The sequence below is a fragment of the Bubalus kerabau genome, chromosome 1, assembly GCF_029407905.1.
Source record: "Bubalus kerabau isolate K-KA32 ecotype Philippines breed swamp buffalo chromosome 1, PCC_UOA_SB_1v2, whole genome shotgun sequence".
Lineage (NCBI taxonomy): Eukaryota > Metazoa > Chordata > Mammalia > Artiodactyla > Bovidae > Bubalus > Bubalus kerabau.
The window spans coordinates 103,851,044-103,869,357 of NC_073624.1; positions in this window are offsets into that span (position 1 = coordinate 103,851,044).

An 18,314-nucleotide genomic window follows, 5' to 3' on the forward strand; every position below is an offset into this window, starting at 1 on the left:
CCCATGAAGTGGTGGGACCAGATGCCATGATCTTCGTTTTCTGAAATGTTGAGCTTTAAGCCAACTTTTTCACTCTCCACTTTCACTTTCATCAAGAGGCTTTTGAGTTCCTCTTCACTTTCTGCCACAAGGGTGGTGTCATCTGCATATCTGAGGTTATTGATATTTCTCCCAGCAAGCTTGATTCCAGCTTGTGCTTCTTCCAGCCCAGCGTTTCTCATGATGTACTCTGCATATAAGTTAAATAAGCAGGGAGACAATATACAGCCTTGACGAACTCCTTTTCCTATTTGGAACCAGTCTGTTGTTCCATGTCCAGTTCTAACTGTTGCTTCCTGACCTGCATATAGGTTTCTCAAGAGGCAGGTCAGGTGGTCTGGTATTCCCATCTCTTTCAGAATTTTCCACAGTTTATTGTGATCCACACAGTCAAAGGCTTTGGCATAGTCAATAAAGGAGAAATAGATGTTTTTCTGGAACTCTCTTGCTTTTTCCATGATCCAGTGGATGTTGGCAATTTGATCTCTGGTTCCTCTGCCTTTTCTAAAACCAATTTGAACATCTGGAAGTTCATGGTTCATGTATTGCTGAAGCCTGGCTTGGAGAATTTTGAGCATTACTTTACTAGCATGTGACATGAGTGCAATCGTGCAGTAGTTTGAGCATTCTTTGGCATTGCCTTTCTTTGGGATTGGAATGAAAACTGACCTTTTCCAGTCCTGTGGCCACTGCTGAGTTTTCCAAATTTGCTGGCATATTGAGTGCAGCACTTTCACAGCATCATCTTTCAGGATTTGCAATAGCTCAACTGGAATCCCATCACCTCCACTAGCTTTGTTTGTAGTGATGCTTCCTAAGGTCCACTTGACTTCACATTCCAGGATGTCTGGCTCTAGGTGAGTGATCACACCATCCTGATTATCTGGGTCATGAAGATCTTTTTTGTACAGTTCTTCTTTGTATTCCTGCAGCCTCTTCTGAATATCTTCTGCTTCTGTTAGGTCCATGCCATTTCTGTCCTTTATCGAGCCCATCTTTGTGTGAAATGTTCCCTTGGTATCTCTAATTTTCTTGAAGAAATCTCTAGTCTTTCCCATTCTGTTGTTTTCCTCTATTTCTTTGCATCGATCCTTAAGGAAGGCTTTCTTATCTCTTCCTGCTATTTTTTGGAACTCTGCATTCAGATGTTTATATCTTTCCTTTTCTCCTTTGCTTTTTGCTTCTCTTCTTTTCACAGCTATTTGTGAGTCTTCCTCAGACAGCCATTTTGGTTTTCTGCATTTCTTTTCCATGGGGATGGTCTTGATCCCTGTCTCCTATACAATGTCATGAACCTCCATCCATAGTTCATCAGGCACTCTATCTATCAGATCTAGTCCCTTAAATCTATTTCTCACTTCCACTATATAATCATAAGGGATTTGATTTAGGTCATACCTGAATGGTCTAGTGGTTTTCCCTACTTTCTTCAATTTAAGTCTGAATTTGGCAATAAGGAGTTCATGATCTGAGCCACAGTCAGCTCCTGGTCCTGTTTTTGCTGAGTGTATAGACCTTCTCCATCTTTGGCTGCAAAGAGTATAATCAATCTGATTTCGGTATTGACCATTTGGTGATGTCCATGTATAGAGTCTTCTCTTGTGTTGTTGGAAGAGGGTGTTTGTTATGACCAGTGCATTCCTTTGGCGTAACTCTATTCGCCTTTTCCCTGCTTCATTGTGTATTCCAAGGCCAAATTTGCCTGTTACTCCAGGTGTTTCTTGACTTCCTACTTTTGCATTCCAGTCCCCTATAATGAAAAGGACATCTTTTTTGGATGTTAGTTCTAAAAGGTCTTGTAGGTCTTCACAGAACCATTCAACTTAAGCTTCTTCAGCATTTCTGGTTGGAGCATAGACTTGGATTACTGTGATATTGAATGGTTTGCCTTGGAAATGAACAGAGATTATTCTGTCATTTTTGAGATTGCATCCAAGTACTGCATTTCGGACTCTTTTGTTGACCATGATGGCCACTCCATTTCTTCTAAGGGATTCCTGCTGCAGTAGTAGATATAATGGTCATCTGAGTTAAATTCACCCATTCCAGTCCATTTTAGTTTGCTGATTCCTAGAATGTCGACGTTCACTCTTGCCATCTCCTGTTTGACAATTCCAATTTGCCTTGATTTATGGACCTGACATTCCACGTTCCTATGCAATATTGCTCTTTACAGCATCAGACCTTGCTTCTATCACCAGTCACATCCACAACTGGGTATTGTTTTTGCTTTGGCTCCATCCCTTCATTCTTTCTGGAGTTATTTCTCCACTGATCTCCAGTAGCATATTGGCACCTACTGACCTGGGGAGTTTCTCTTTCAGTATCCTATCATTTTGCCTTTTCATACTGTTCATGGGGTTCTCAAGGCAAGAATACTGAAGTGGTTTGCCATTGCCTTCTCCAGTGGACCACATTCTATCAGCCCTCTCCACCATGGCCCACCCATCTTGGGTGGCCCCATGGGCATGGCTTAGTTTTGTTGAGTTAGACAAGACTGTGGTCCTAGTGTGATTAGATTGACTAGTTTTCTGTGACTATGGTTTCAGTGTGTCTGCCCTCTGATGCCCTCTTGCAACACTTACAGTCTTACTTGGGTTTCTCTTACCTTGGAGGTGGGGTATCTCTTCACAGCTGCTCCAGCAAAGCGCAGCTGCTGCTCCTTACCTTGGATGAGGGGTATCTTCTCTCAGCCGACCCTCCTGACTTTGAATGTGGAATAGCTCCTCTAGGCCCCCCTAAGCCCACGCAGCCACTGCTCCTTGGACATGGGGTAGCTCCCCTCAGCCGCACTATGTGCACCATCAAGTAAATTATGTACACACATAGTAAGTTAAACAGTAGAATTATTGAGTAGTTATAGAACATATAAGACCACAGAAAAATTGATATCATGATGTAAATGTGATTAAGATAGGAATCCCATTAGCATTAAATACAAAAATTTGGCTTAAAGCTCAACATTCAGAAAACGAAGATCATGGCATCCGGTCCCACCACTTCATGGGAAATAGATGGGGAAACAGTGGAAACAGTGTCAGACTTTATTTTTTTGGGCTCCAAAATCACTGCAGATGGTGACTGCAGCCATGAAATTAAAAGACACTTACTCCTTGGAAGAAAAGTTACGACCAACCTAGATAGCATGTTCAAAAGCAGAGACATTACTTTGCCAAAAAAGGTCCGTCTAGTCATGGCTATGGTTTTTCCTGTGGTCATATATGGATGTGCGAGTTGGACTGTGAAGAAGGCTGAGCGCCGAAGAATTGATGCTTTTGAACTGTGGTGTTGGAGAAGACTCTTGAGAGTCCCTTAGACTGCAAGGAGATCCAACCAGTCAATTCTGAAGGAGATCAGCTCTGGGATTTCTTTGGAGGGAATGATGCTGAAGCTGAAACTCCAGTACTTTGGCCACCTTATGCAAAGAGTTGACTCATTGGAAAAGACTCTGATGCTGGGAGGAATTGGGGGCAGGAGGAGAAGGGGACGACAGAGGATGAGATGGCTGGATGGCATCACTGACTCGATGGACGTGAGTCTGAGTGAACTCCGGGAGTTGGTGATGGACAGGGAGCCTGGCATGCTGCGATTCATGGGGTCGCAAAGAATCGGACACGACTGAGTGACTGAACTGAACCGAACCGAACATTAAGTCCTATGAGATTACATACTACAGAGTGTACTGTTGGTGTTGACAAGCAAACTTCATATGGAAGTTAGAAATTAACTAGCTTTAAAGCAGTAGTAGGAAATGGGCAGGTGGAGGAGCTAGGCAAAGGCTCTTAGGAAGGGAGAAGTGGAAAAAATGGATGTGAGCATGGAGTAAGGAACACAAGGGCATAGAGTAGAGGGGCATCCAGCATTAACATCAGGTAGTGACTAATTCAGTCTGGATACAGTCATCTGGATTCAAATATTTATGCAAGGGAATAGAGGGCAGTGGACTGAAATGTTAAACTGAAGAAAATATGGGACTTCTTCAGTCAAACTTTTATGGCAAATTTCCACTGAATAGTAGTCTTTCATTTCTCTTGACCTTTAGTGGTGTATGGACTTCTGGTAGATTGTGCTAGATATCTTTAATTTCCTGTTCAATCCATCGTTTCGTATTCAGAATCAAAATGTGGAGCTTGATACAGAACTGACTGTTGCAAATGAAGAGTGCAGATAACTATGACATTAATTTCTGGAATGTGTGTCTCAGATTATCTTTTAACTGTCTACTGGGCATTTATACATTGAAACCCTGTTCCTCCTTCCTCTAAACATGTCAAAAATGAATATTTTCTCCAATCTTGATGCACATCTTCCCTGTACTTGTCAGAGGTGCTGCAAGGCAGTTTTATCATTACAGCTGCCTGGGCTTTTCTCCCATATATAAAATGTTACTGTTATTAATCATCTACACAAAAGGGGTGCTATCAATAACTCCATGGGTACAACAAATATAAACAGGATGTTCCTGGGAAACCAGGATTAATGGTCACTCTATTTAATCTTTCTGTCATTAAATTCTGACAATTCTTTAACTCTCTTAATTTTTCTCCCTTTCTTTTCATTGTTTCTGCCCCATCCATACTCTGTGTTCGATAGCACCCTCCTCACTTTCTTGCTAGTGGTAAAGAATCTGCTTGCCAATGCAAGAGACATAAGAGACATGGGTTCGATCCCTGGGTCAGGAAGGTCCCCTGGAGGAGGGCACAGCAATACATTCCAGTCTTCTTGCCTGGAGAATCCCATGGAGAGAGGAGCCTGGCAGGCTACAGTTCATAGGGTCGCAAAGAATTGGGCATGGCTTAAGTGACTTAGCATGCACGCATACTTCCTTGCTCAGTTCTGATAAATATACCCAAAGTTGCCTTTCTTGAACCACTTCCTTGCTCAAGAACCTAGAGAATCTATAGCATTTCTCCCCAAAGAATAAATTACTCTTTTTAGTTTTTTAGGACCAGTTTGATCTGCATCTATCTACTTCCTGTTATCTCCTAAGCACAAAAATAGATTCCCCAGAAGTATCCTTCTCCTTTTTCTTTTTTTATGCTTTTGCAAATGTTACCTGGACATCCTAGAATGCGCACATCTAACCAGCATGTCTTTCTATGTTTTACTTCTAATCAAGTTGCTGTATAATCGTTAAGATTTGGATCAATCCTACTTCCTTTCTTAGAGCCTACTCTGATATGGAATACTCCCCCAAACTTCTTGATAACCTTGCATCTAAATCCTTGATAAACCACTAAGCTTTTGCACTCACACTCCTTTTTGCTACCACTGTTACAGATTTGAGTTCCTAAACAATTTTCTTTAGCTCAATTCTTAATTCCTTGACTGTACAGAATAGGGTGCCATGTTATTCACATAAAGTGTGTTTTCAAATATATGATACAAAATGTGTCTTTCCAGTGAAAATCACTCCTGGTTCCCCTGATGCCTGCTGTCCTTTTGGCCACTTTTAGAAAGCAAAGCAAGTTAAAAGGAAAAAAAAAGAAAAAGCAAAGCACCTGTTTATTATGTTGTAATTGTCTACCTGATAAAATCTAAAACATTTGTATCCTCTCCTTGGGCCTCCCTGGTAGCTCAGTTGGTACAGAATCTGCCTGCAATGTAGGAGACCCGGGTTCGATCCCTGGGTCAGGAAGATCCCCTGGAGAAGGGCATGGCAACCCACTCCAGAATTCTTGCCTGGAGAATTCCATGGACAGAGGATCCTGGCGGGCTGCAGTCCATGGGGTCTCAAAGTGTTGGATAAGACCAAATACAAGCGCAACTAACACTTGTACTTTCTTCCTCTCCTTACTAAACAAAATAAATAAATTCCAACAAAGGGAAATTTTAGTGTTTCTTATTTGTCTGTTTCTCTTAGGAAGACAAATAGTTTGCTTCATATATAACAATTTGCTGATGGAGATTATTCCTGGTGAAATTTAAACCTGGCATTGTTCCCCATGCTTTTATAGTATTCTACCTTTCAATCTGAATGCTTTACATAAACCTAGAGCTAGCAACAGAGTCTCTGCTGGGTCCTCCCTTTGACTCGCTGGCCTGCTGTTTACCCCCAGCTACTTTTGTCCAGTCACAGTGGCTCTTTTCCTTGTTGTTGTTATTGCTTTATTTTAATTGGAGAATAATTGCTTTACAATATTATGTTGGCTTCTGCCATACAGCAACATTAATCAGCCATAAGTACCCATATGTCTCCTCCCCCTGGAAACTCCCTCCCACTCCATACCCCATCACACCCCTCTAGGTGTCACACAGCACCGAGTTGTAATCCCTGTGTTGTAAAGCAACTTCCATTTAGCTCTCTGTTTTATATATGGTCATGTATATGTTTCACTGCTACTCTCTCAATTCGTGTCACACTCTCCTTCCCCTAGTGTGTCCAAAATCTCTTCTGTATATCTGTGTCTCTATTCCTGACCTGCAAATATCTTGAATCAATGTCTGTGATACACAGAATTGAAGGTGACTCAGAAACTCTAAACTTCAAGGAAATGGGAGTCACCTTGCCAGGTTACTATGAGGCCAACACCAGCATGGCTCCTTCCCAAAGTTTTCAAGTAGGGGAATAAGGAAGACCGCCTTGCCTTGCTCTTTCTTTCAACTTCTAGAATATGTCTTACTCTCTGAGTCCTATTCAGGAAAAGAGGAAACCTTGAAATCTCCTTGAAAGACATTTTACCCTATCTAAAACCATCATAAGACATTTGGTCCACACAAAAATATCCTTAAAATTTGGTCCTGTCCAAAACATCCATAAGAAATGTGGTCCAGGCCAAAAGATCTTTGAAATTTGGTCCCATTCAAAACATTCATGAGTGTATTTGGTCTATCTCAAATGGTTTTCAGTTCAGTTTAGTCTCTCAGTCGTGTCTGACTCTTTGCGACCCCATGGACTGCAGCACACCAGGCTTCTCTGTCCATCACCAACCCCCAGAGCCTACTCAAATTCATGTCCATCATGTCAGTGATGCCATCCAACCATCTAATCTTTCCCAAATGGTTTTAGGAAAAAAACAAATATCAAAGACCTTTTGACATGGGCCAAATGTCACATGGACACTTTATATAGGACCAAATATCTGTCAACCTTGATATTCTACTTCTGATTTTCATTTTCTTTTTCCTATTCCCTGGACATGAAAAGGGGATAATCTTCACCCCCTTCCTGATATCCTTCTTCTTCCTGATTTAAACAGAGGACTGGGCACTTTAAGAACTGGAGTCCCCATGTTTTGGCCCTTGGCATGTTAAAAGAGACAGCACATCCTCCCTACACAGAAAGTCAACCTTTCATCACTATTGTCTTACAAAGAAGCTAAGGCTCACTCTTGTGTTCTAAACCAGATGTTGCAGAGTTAATTAAAACCCATCACTTTAACATTTCACATTTAACAGTGAAGACACTGGTTTTTGAATTAAATTCTAATAGTGTATAGCTACAAAATTATATCTTACATTTTTAGTCGTATGTCATATGTGTGATTATAAAAATGGAAAGCTTAAGCGTCAATGTTCAATGCAGTTACCCTACATATGTTAAAAGAAGTTAAAAATACCAGCTTCCTATATATCATCATTTTAACTGTTGTTACTGTTAATTACTTATCTATTGCACCCTAATATTATTCACTCAGAACAATGACATTAATAATATACTGCTGGAATTTTAGGAAATGAAAGCAGCATGCTCACTCTTTCATTATTATTTCTTTTCCTTTTAATTCAAAGCTCATTCATTCAGCATTTCTTAAAAACCTACTTTTTTTATTAGTATTAATATTTTTATTAGCATCCAGGTGGGTAAAATATAAATACAGCATTCTAAATAAAGGTACAGATTGGAAATTTATCATAAATCAATAATTTCTTGCTTTTTAGCTTGGGTAATCTTACATAATGATCACTCATCCAGAAGATAAAGCTATAACATTGTGATAGGGAAAACACATATTTAAAAACCTACTTTGAATCAAACCCTTCATGGGGTGAAGCAATAGAGACAAAAGATAACAAACACAAATCAGAGGTGTTCACATATTTATTGCTTTTGCTACAATCCTCCTTACTTTTACTTAATTTCACAATATAATAGCTTCTCAAATATATAGCTGGTATTTCTCTATATGAGTACAAATGAATAGCAGAGGCTAATAGAAGTCATTACCGAGAGTAATGCTTCACACTTTATTCATAAGTTCCATTGTTCATTCAAATTTTTATGTGTTCATTTGTCTATTCATTCATTCAGAAAATGCTGTTAAGCAGTAACTGCGGGTTAACTGCCACAGTTGACTTCTGGGCATAAGCCATCTATGTTGGCCTTCAAAGTAATGTCAGTCTACTGACTTAGTGCACATGATAGCCCCATAATAAAGGAGTATGAATATGATGCAAAGAAGGGGGGGTGGTTGGGGTAAGGTAGGAATCCTTCACAGTGGCATGGATTATGAGAACTGATGTTGAAGGGATAGAAGACCATAAAACATTGAAGTGGGGAAGGGCAGTCTTGTTCAAGTGAAATGTATACACAGAGAAAGCATAACTTTCTTTAAGCCTGGAATGTAGAGTATGTCAAAGAGCCTAGTGCAATTTTGTTGAGTATAAAAATATGCCCAATGAAAGCATGGTATTTCCTAGTCTTCTCTTTGCAAATAAGGGTGAAGAATGGCAGTGCAGTCCAGGTCTGGTTAATGAGTGAGTTAAAAGTATTCCTTGTGGGGCAAGGCTCCAGGCAAACTCCTTAAAAGCAAAGTAGGCTCATCTGGGATGAGCCTTTTGCCCTTTTCCCTTCCTATTCTCCCTGCCTGGAATGCAAACATGATGCCCAGAGGAAGGAAGATGCCCTGTGACCACAAGGCAACCATCAAGTGCTGAGGATGGCTGAGCAGAAAGATACAGCCCTGAGACAAGACAGGACAGCTCTGTGGACCCTGCACAGTCTGTCACAGACTTCTCACCACCAGAGGGGAAATGCTTTAGGTAATTATAGTTACGCCACTGGTTTTCAGATTATTTTACTTGGGCAAATTGATGGTGTGAACATGAGTGAACTAAATGAAGCCAACACTAAGGAGCTCTGCATAGCTGTAGAGTTTGAACTGTGTTTGGCAGTGATTCTTTTCTTTTTTTTTTTTAATTTAAAAGAAGATCAGTTTATTAAAAGACTATAACCTCTTCAAATCACAACTGGGAAACCAGGTAGTTTGTGAGGGCTGAGCAGAGATGCCAACACACAGCATTTTTCCTCTGCCTGCTTCTAAATGTCAACCAATAAGTTATTTACCTGAACTCTTTGTGTTATTTTTTTGGCAGAGGTTCTTAAATTCCAGTAGATTTGAGAATCACTGACAGTATCTAATAAACACGCACATTTCTGAGCCATACCTGCACACATTCGGAGTCCAGCTGTCTAGGTGGCACACAGGAATTTCAACTTTAGTTTCTGATGCTGGTTCTAAGGCCACATTTAAACATACAGAACAAATCCCACAAATGACAAAAGAAATAAAAATCCTCTCAAATGTGTGGAAGTGGAGCAATTCATGCATTTGAGGCACAAGGAAGCCTTTTTGTCTTTCTCTTCCTTCCCATTTTCCTACTACTCATGGGGAGACAGAACAGCTACCTGCAGTTAACAAAATCCATATCTATGACATTTATGTTCAGGCATAAAATTGATGAAGAAGGATTTTGTTTCATTTGGCAAACCCTTAACTAGTGCTTATCATACCATAGGTACTCTTCTTAGAACTTAAGAAGTACTAACTCTTAATTTTTATAAAATTCTATGTGGTAGAAGCTACTATTGGGCTTCTGTGGTAGCTTAGCCGGTAAAGAATCCGCCTGCAATGCAGGAGACACTGGTTCAGTTCCTGGGTTGGGAAGATCCGCTGGAGGAGGGATAGGCTACCACTCCAGTATTCTTGGGCTTTCCTGGTGGTTAAGATGGTAAAGACTCCACCTCCATTCCAGGAGACATGGGTTCAATCCCTGGGTTGGGAAGATCCCCTGGAGGAGGGCATGGCAACCCACTCCAGCATTCCTGCCTGGAGAATCCCATGGACAGAGGAGCCTGGCAGGCTACAGTCCATGGGGTTACAAAGAGTCAGACACGACTGAGTGCCTAAGAACAGCACAGCATCGGAACTACTATTATCTCAGCTCATAGATGTGAAAACTGAGCTACACTGATGGTAAACAGCTAGGTCACACAGCTGTTCAGTGACTATGCTGCATCTCTAGTCCTTGACCATCACAGACTTACTATTTGCAGTTTCAAATACTTATGAGAGGCCACGGAATTCCCATGATTTATTCAAGTATAATGAGAATAAAGACATTACCACCATATGGCTCGTCTGAGACATAAACATCTGGAGAAACAAAGATCTTGTAATCAAAGCATCTAGCATAAGTTTGTATCTCATGGGCTGTGATGTTGTTTGTGATAAGCAGGTTAATTTGCTAGTCTAGCTAATCCCCAAACATCTGTTTCTTAGTTTCTTAATTTCTAGGTTTTATGAATTTGTAAATACTCAAAGATCTGGAGCTGTAACCAAAGTAAATATTATGGGTCTACGATAGCATTTCCACAAATATTTTTTCTCTTGAACATTTGTTCCCCAAGATGCTAGGTAACAGGCTTCTTATTTAAATAAATTTGGGAAATATTAGGCTGGGCAGAGTCTTTTTTATTGGAGTATAATTGCTTTGTAATGTTGTGTTTCTACTATACAATGAAATGAATCAGTTATATGTATACATATATTCCCTCCCTCTTGGACCTCCCTCCCACCCACCCTATTCCACCCATCTAGGTCATCATAGAGCACCAAGTTGATTTTGCTATGCTTTATAGCAGGCTCCCAACTAGCCATCTATTTTACACATGGTAGTGTATATATGTCAATCCGAACCTCCCAATTCATCCCACCTTGCCATTTCCCATCTGTGTCTACATGTCCCTTATCTACATCTGCATCTCCATCCTTGCCCTAGAAATAGGTTCGTCTGTACCGTTTTTCAAGATTCCATATATATGCATTAATATATGGGATTCCCTGGTAGCTCAGCTGGTAAAGAATTGCCTGCAATTCAGGAGACCCCAGTTCAATTCTTGGGTCAGGAAGATCCCCTGGAGAAGGGATAGGCTACCCACTTCAATATTCTTGGGCTTCCCTGGTGGCTCAGCTGGTAAAGAATCTGCCTGCAATGCAGAAGACCTGGTTTTGATCCTTGGATTAGAAAGATGCCCTGGAGAAGGGAACAGCTACCCACACCAGTATTTTGGCCTGGAGAATTCCATGGACTGTATAGTCCATGGGGTCGCAAAGATACACAAGAAAACCATAATTCAAAAGGACACATGCACCTCAATGTTCATTGCAGCATTATTTTCAATAGCCAGGACACGGAAACAACCTGAATGTCCAACAACCCATGAGTGGATAAAGGAGATGAGGTCCATATATACAATGGAATATACAAAGGCGTTACTACAGGAGTTATCAGAACCTTAATATGAAAAATCCCACTGTAAATCTGCAAGAGAGAAATACCGTACATAGCATTTGCCCAAACTGACCACAGAGGCCTTTTTTCCCCCTGAGTTTTTAGTCGTAGTGTTTTTTCACAGAACACAGTTCTGAAAATGATTCTTACTGTATATGAAAATTGAATATTTTTATCTTGTTCAGATAGAAGTAATGTTTTTGACAGAACTATTCATAATAGATTTTTTGCAAGCTGTGGGTATGTGTAATCATGTAGATCACAGAGTAGAGGAAGAATAAAAAGAGAGAGAAAATGAAACCTGCTAAATATAACTTTTCTCTCCTTACCAGGACAATGAAAACTGCTTAATTTCTAAATATTCATAGTGAAGTCACTCAGCCGTGTCCCACTCTCTGTGACTCCATGGACTGTAGCCCACCAGGCTTCTCCATCCATGGGGTTTTCCAGGCAAGAATACCGGAGTGGGTTGCCATTTCATATTAGTTTCTAAATTCTTTATAATCTATTTTAACATTTTGCCCTACAATTTTTCTATTCCGGCCTTTGAAGAGTTCTGTTGTTTCCCCTTTTCTAGTGTTGTATGTATTTCCCTGCTTGTTTTTCTTCCTCTAATCATAAACCTGTAACTGTGAATCACAGAAATGATAGATTCATCATCTTCATCCAGCCAGTAGACATCTTTTTTCATTATCTGAAGTAAGTACTCTGGAGAAGCAATCTTTATGTAAGCAGAATAAAAATCAAATCATATTTTTCTTAATGAGCCAAACAAGCTGAGAAATGCTTCTTATGGAGAAACTGTATGGTAAATAGTAAATAAATATGCCTAAACTTCTATGCTAAGGAAATGCTCCCATTAAAGTTGGTATTTTACTATTTTGATTTCATCGAACATGAAACACAATTTTAATAATTTGATTCTGTGAGTGAACTCAAGTCTCTGAAAGGATTTCTGGACTTAAGAAGGGGTGCTATAAAGCATTCATTTTGGATATTTTTCAATTAAATATTTCTGATTTTTTTCTTTAAAAAAAAACATGTCATTTAAAGGTAGTAAAAGACTGATTAAGTCAACTTGTTCAGTCTGGCTCATCTGTGAACTTATCATCAAATCATTTAGTTCTCACACAGTCTGATTAAAAATATTTCTCAACTGAATTCAGATTTTCTCTTCTCTTTGGATAATATGTTTTTTAGGGAATAAATATTCCCTAAAATATTTTGGTGTATTTTTCTTATGTTACTTACTCTTCTCTGTGTATGAGATAGTATATGTGTGTGTGTTCTTTCTTCCATTTTTATTATTAAAAGTCAGGGCATTTTTTTTTTAATATGTGAGTTTTATGTCCATTATTTTATTTTTTAAGAAAGGAGATGGCTATATATTATTAATATTAATTACTCATGTTCTTCACTCATTTTCAAATATATTGTGTAAAGAGGATACAAAGATGAATTAAAACACTCCAATTTACCCAAGGAAATGTTCTATCTTTTGCATAGATAAGCAATAAGAGAATTAAAAGTCTTTTCAATGAAATTATAAGGTATCCTGTAATAAAGCAGAGTGCTTACTTTTCCAATCTCCTTGAACAAATATTCCCAATCCTCTGTTTTATGATAGAAGAAGATTAAATTAAATCTCGATTTTGGCATATTCTTCATGTTTTCTGTTTTATTTCTGCCTCATACCTCTCTATAGATATCACCAAGCTGCGGTTTCCTAGCAAAAAAACGGTCATCTCATACAAATAACTAATCTCCTGACGTTTGTTGGTGCTCTATTGGAAATGTATCCAAGACCAGTAGGATGAGTTAGAGCATAATGCTAAAAGACCAAAGTCTTATAACCCCAACCAATCAAAGAACAACATATGAAATATCTACTGTGTACTTGTCATGATGGAATCAGTAATTGATGATCTAGGTTAATTTTTCATTGAGATAAATTAGTTACCATTTTGCTTGACCTTAGCTTGGACTTCCAATGAGAGCTAATTGCCTCATAAGTCCTCACTCAGAGAAATACAGGGAAAATTACTGTTTTTACCTGGATTTTTTTAAAGTTTAGATTCAGAATTTGTACTTTAGTCTTAAATCTATACAGTTATAACTAGAGCTTTGCCTTTCAATATGATGGACAGCTATTTTTGCACTCAAAATGTGGTTAAGTACAAAGTAAGATTTTGTAAATATAAAATATATACTAGATTTAGAAGACAATACTTTTTATTTGGTTAAATATTGGCAAAATAATATTTTTTATATATTGGGTCATAAATAAAATATACTGTTAAGATTAATGACTTATCTTTTTCTTTTGACTTCTGTTTTGTTTCTGTTTTACTGTCTTAATGAAGCTATCAGAAAATTTTAAGTACTTATGTGACTTGTATCGTGGCTCAAGTTATATTTCACTAATGAAAAAGCAAGAGAGTTCCAGAAAAACATCTATTTCTGCTTTATTGACTATGCCAAAGAATTTGACTGTGTGGATCACAACAAACTGGAAAATTCTTCAAGAGATGGGAATCCCAGACCACCTGACCTGCCTCCTGAGAAATCTGTATGCAGGTCAGGAAGCAACAGCTAGAACTGGACATGGAACAACAGATTGGTTCCAAATAGGAAAAGGAGTACATCAAGGCTGTATATTGTCACCCTACTTATTTAACTTATATGCAGAGTACATCACGAGAAATGCTGGGCTGGAGGAAGCACAAGCTGGGAGAAATATCAATAATCTCAGATATGCAGATGACACCACCCTTATGGCAGAAAGTGAAGAACTAAAGAGCCTCTTGATGAAAGTGAAAGAGGAAAGTGAAAAAGTTGCCTTAAAGCTCAACATTCAGAAAACTAAGATCATGGCATCTCCCATCACTTCATGGCAAATAGACGGGGAAACAGTAGAAACAGTGGCTGACTTTATTTTTGGGGGTTCCAAAATCACTGCAGATGGTGACTGCAGCCATGAAATTAAAAGACACTTACTCCTTGGAAGGAAAGTTATGACCAACCTAGACAACATATTAAAAGGCAGAGACATTACTTTGTCCACAAAGGTCTGTCTAGTCAAGGCTATGGTTTTTCCAGTAGTCATGTATGAATGTGAGAGTTGGACTATAAAGAAAGCTGAGCACTGAAGAATTGATGCTTTTGAACTGTGGTGTTGGAGAGGACTCTTGAGAGTCCCTTGGACTGCAAGGAGATCCAACCAGTCCATCCTAAAGGAGATTGGTCCTGAGTGTTCACTGGAATAACTGATGTTGAAGCTGAAACTCCAATACTTTGGCTACCTGATGCAAAGAACTGACTCATTTGAAAAGACCCTGATGCTGGGAAAGATTGAAGGCGAGAGGAGAAGGGGACAACAGAGGATGAGATGGTTGGATGGCATTACAGATTCAACGGACATTAGTTTGGGTAAACTCTGGGAGTTGGTGATGGACAGGGAGGCCTGGCGTGCTGGAGTGCATGGGGCTGCAAAGAATCGGACATGACTGACTGACTGAACTGAACTGAATACATTTAACTTACAAATATAGAGCTGTATATTTCACCAGCAGTGTTCTAGTGTGTGCTTTGTTTATAAGGTATTTGAAATAGTACTATTAATTAATACTTTTAAGAGGCTGCGAAGTATTGTATGCTGAGTAACTTTAAAGAGACAGTAAAAACTGAGAAATTTAAGTTACATTAGGCTAAAAGCCTTAATTTTTAATGAATTTAACAATTAACTTTGGATAGACTCTAAGAAAACTTTTTTTTTTGTTCAGCCACAGTCTACTTGTTTACAGAATAAAGATTTTGCCTCTAATTAGAATATATTAGTATCAAGGCACACTTTTTCTATCCTTTTATACATATCCAAATTTCTCAAATTACTGGACTCTATCTGGTGACAAAAAATCGTCAGGGAAACATCTACCAATATCAAAACTGCTTTGACAGAAATCAAATAAAGAATTGTATACACACTAACCAAACCACAAGGAAGGCTTTTGGTTGCTACATGACAGAATTACTACAATTATTTATTATTTATTTATTTTTTAAATTTTATTTTATTTTTAAACTTTACATAGTTGTATTAGTTTTGCCAAATATCAAAATGAATCCGCCACAGGTATACATGTGTTCCCCATCCTGAACCCGCCTCCCTCCTCCCTCCCCATTCCATCCCTCTGGGTCGTCCCAGTGCACCAGCCCCAAGCATCCACTATCGTGCATTGAACCTGGACTGGCAACTCGTTTCATACATGATATTTTACATGTTTCAATGCCATTCTCCCAAATCTTCCCACCCTCTCCCTCTCTCACAGAGTCCATAAGACTGTTCTATACATCAGTGTCTCTTTTGCTGTCTCATACACAGGGTTATTGTTACCATCTTTCTAAATTCCATATATATGCGTTAGTATTCTGTATTGGTGTTTTTCTTTCTGGCTTACTTCACTCTGTATAATAGGCTCCAGTTTCATCCACCTCATTAGAACTGATTCAAATGTATTCTTTTTAATGGCTGAGTCATACTCCATTGTGTATATGTACCACTGCTTTCTTATCCATTCATCTGCTGATGGACATCTAGGTTGCTTCCATGTCCTGGCTATTATAAACAGTGCTGCGATGAACACTGGGGTACACGTGTCTCTTTCCCTTCTGGCTTCCTCAGTGTGTATGCCCAGCAGTGGGATTGCTGGATCATAAGGCAGTTCTATTTCCAGTTTTTTAAGGAATCTCCACACTGTTCTCCATAGTGGCTGTACTAGTTTGCATTCCCACCAACAGTGTAAGAGGGTTCCCTTTTCTCCACACCCTCTCCAGCATTTATTACTTGTAGACTTTTGGATCGCAGCCATTCTGACTGGAGTGAAATGGTACCTCATAGTGGTTTTGATTTGCATTTCTCTGATAATGAGTGATGTTGAGCATCTTTTCATGTGTTTGTTAGCCATCTGTATGTCTTCTTTGGAGAAATGTCTATTTAGTTCTTTGGCCCATTTTTTGATTGGGTCATTTATTTTTCTGGAGTTGAGCTGTAGGAGTTGCTTGTATATTCTCGAGATTAGTTGTTTGTTACACCAAGAAAATATTTTATACTCAGAAACAATTTTTAAAAATAGCAAATTCAGACACTTGATGTAAAGTTCAGTTAATGTAACAAGTTTCAAAAACCCAAATACACATAGGATTGTTTTAGGTGGTGAAGATGTCTAGTTACAGAAATGGAAAAATGATATTAAAGTGCAAGATATAAAGCAGTGTTATAATATGATGCCGTTTACTAATGAGTTCAGAAAAACAGAAGCAACCTGAAGTTGTATCAGTCCAGCAACGGTTAACAATGGCTATCTCTGTATAGCAGAATTACAGTTTAAGCAATTTTTGTTTTATTTTGCTTTTGGTATTCTTTTTCATTGTTTATCTGTATTTTCTAGTTTTTCAAAAGCATATGTGTAATAAACATATGATTTTAAACAATAATATGAGCTGGAATAGGCCTTACAAGAAGAAAAGAACTAAGAGATTGTGAGGGGAGCCATGTACATGGGCAATGAGAGGAGAACCACGCACTGGTAAAAGGAACCTGAGTAAAAGAATGTTGTCATGGCAGCAACAGTATCCCCAGACATTTGGAGCCAAGTAGCCCTGTGTTCAAATATAAACCCTAAACTCTGATCATGGACAAGGCTCTTAACATCTCCAAGGCTGTCTGATCATAAATCTTACCTTGAAGGCATGTTGTGAAAATTACATGACATGGTTATGAAAAACAAGTAGGATCATGCTCCTCATTAGAATCAATGGAAACAAATGATGAGGAGCCTAATGTAACCTAGAGTGTGATGGATATTTTACTCTTCATCAAGGCCAGTGCCTTCCAGCGCTCAGTCTGAAGTTCTTGCCACCACTGCATAGTCAGGGCGGGAAGGAGCAATGGAAAAATTAAGAGGATACACCCTTCAACTCTAGATTCCCGTCCAAATGCAAAACTCCAACTAAGTGTCTAAGAATAATCCCTATATTTTACTCCTTGTTTACGTGAACTGTTTCTCCCTTTATTTTAGGAAACAACTCATCTAACTAACGAATACAGACTAGTTTTATGTCTGCTACTTTTATGGTGGGTCAGAAATGAACTGACAGTATGACAGAGGCCAACACAATATTGTGAAGTAAATAATTCTTCAATTAAAATTAAATAAATTTATTTTTTAAAAAAGAAATGAACTGATGGAGTCAATGAACACATTGACATTCTGAGTCCAAGCAGGAGTGGACAACTTGATGGGAAGGGAGCAAAATCTGAAGGTGTTCAAAATATCTTAGATGATTTTAAAAGAGAATTATTAATAATAAGGAGAAGGTAGGTCATTTGCCCCTGGAGTTTTTCTCAAATCTAAATATTTATACACCAAAAAATAAAAAAAAATGTATGATTCCATGATTATGTTGGTACGTGATTCAGGTTTTTAGACTTTACAAAGTTTTTATTCATTAACTATATATATGCTTAAAATGTTTTAGTCATGTTATTGCTTTTTGGTGTGTTTCTCTTTCATGGTGTGGTGTGCCTTTGCAAGTTTCCTTTCACATGCTTTCACAGCTGGTCAACTCCCATCTGCCTTACAGATTAATGTCTTTAGTCTGATTATGGTCAAATTTTGCAAATCTAGAAGAGACTTTTCTTTTTTAAAATATCTTTTCATATCCTCCTAATGTGGACCTAATTTCTTGATTCTAAACAAGCA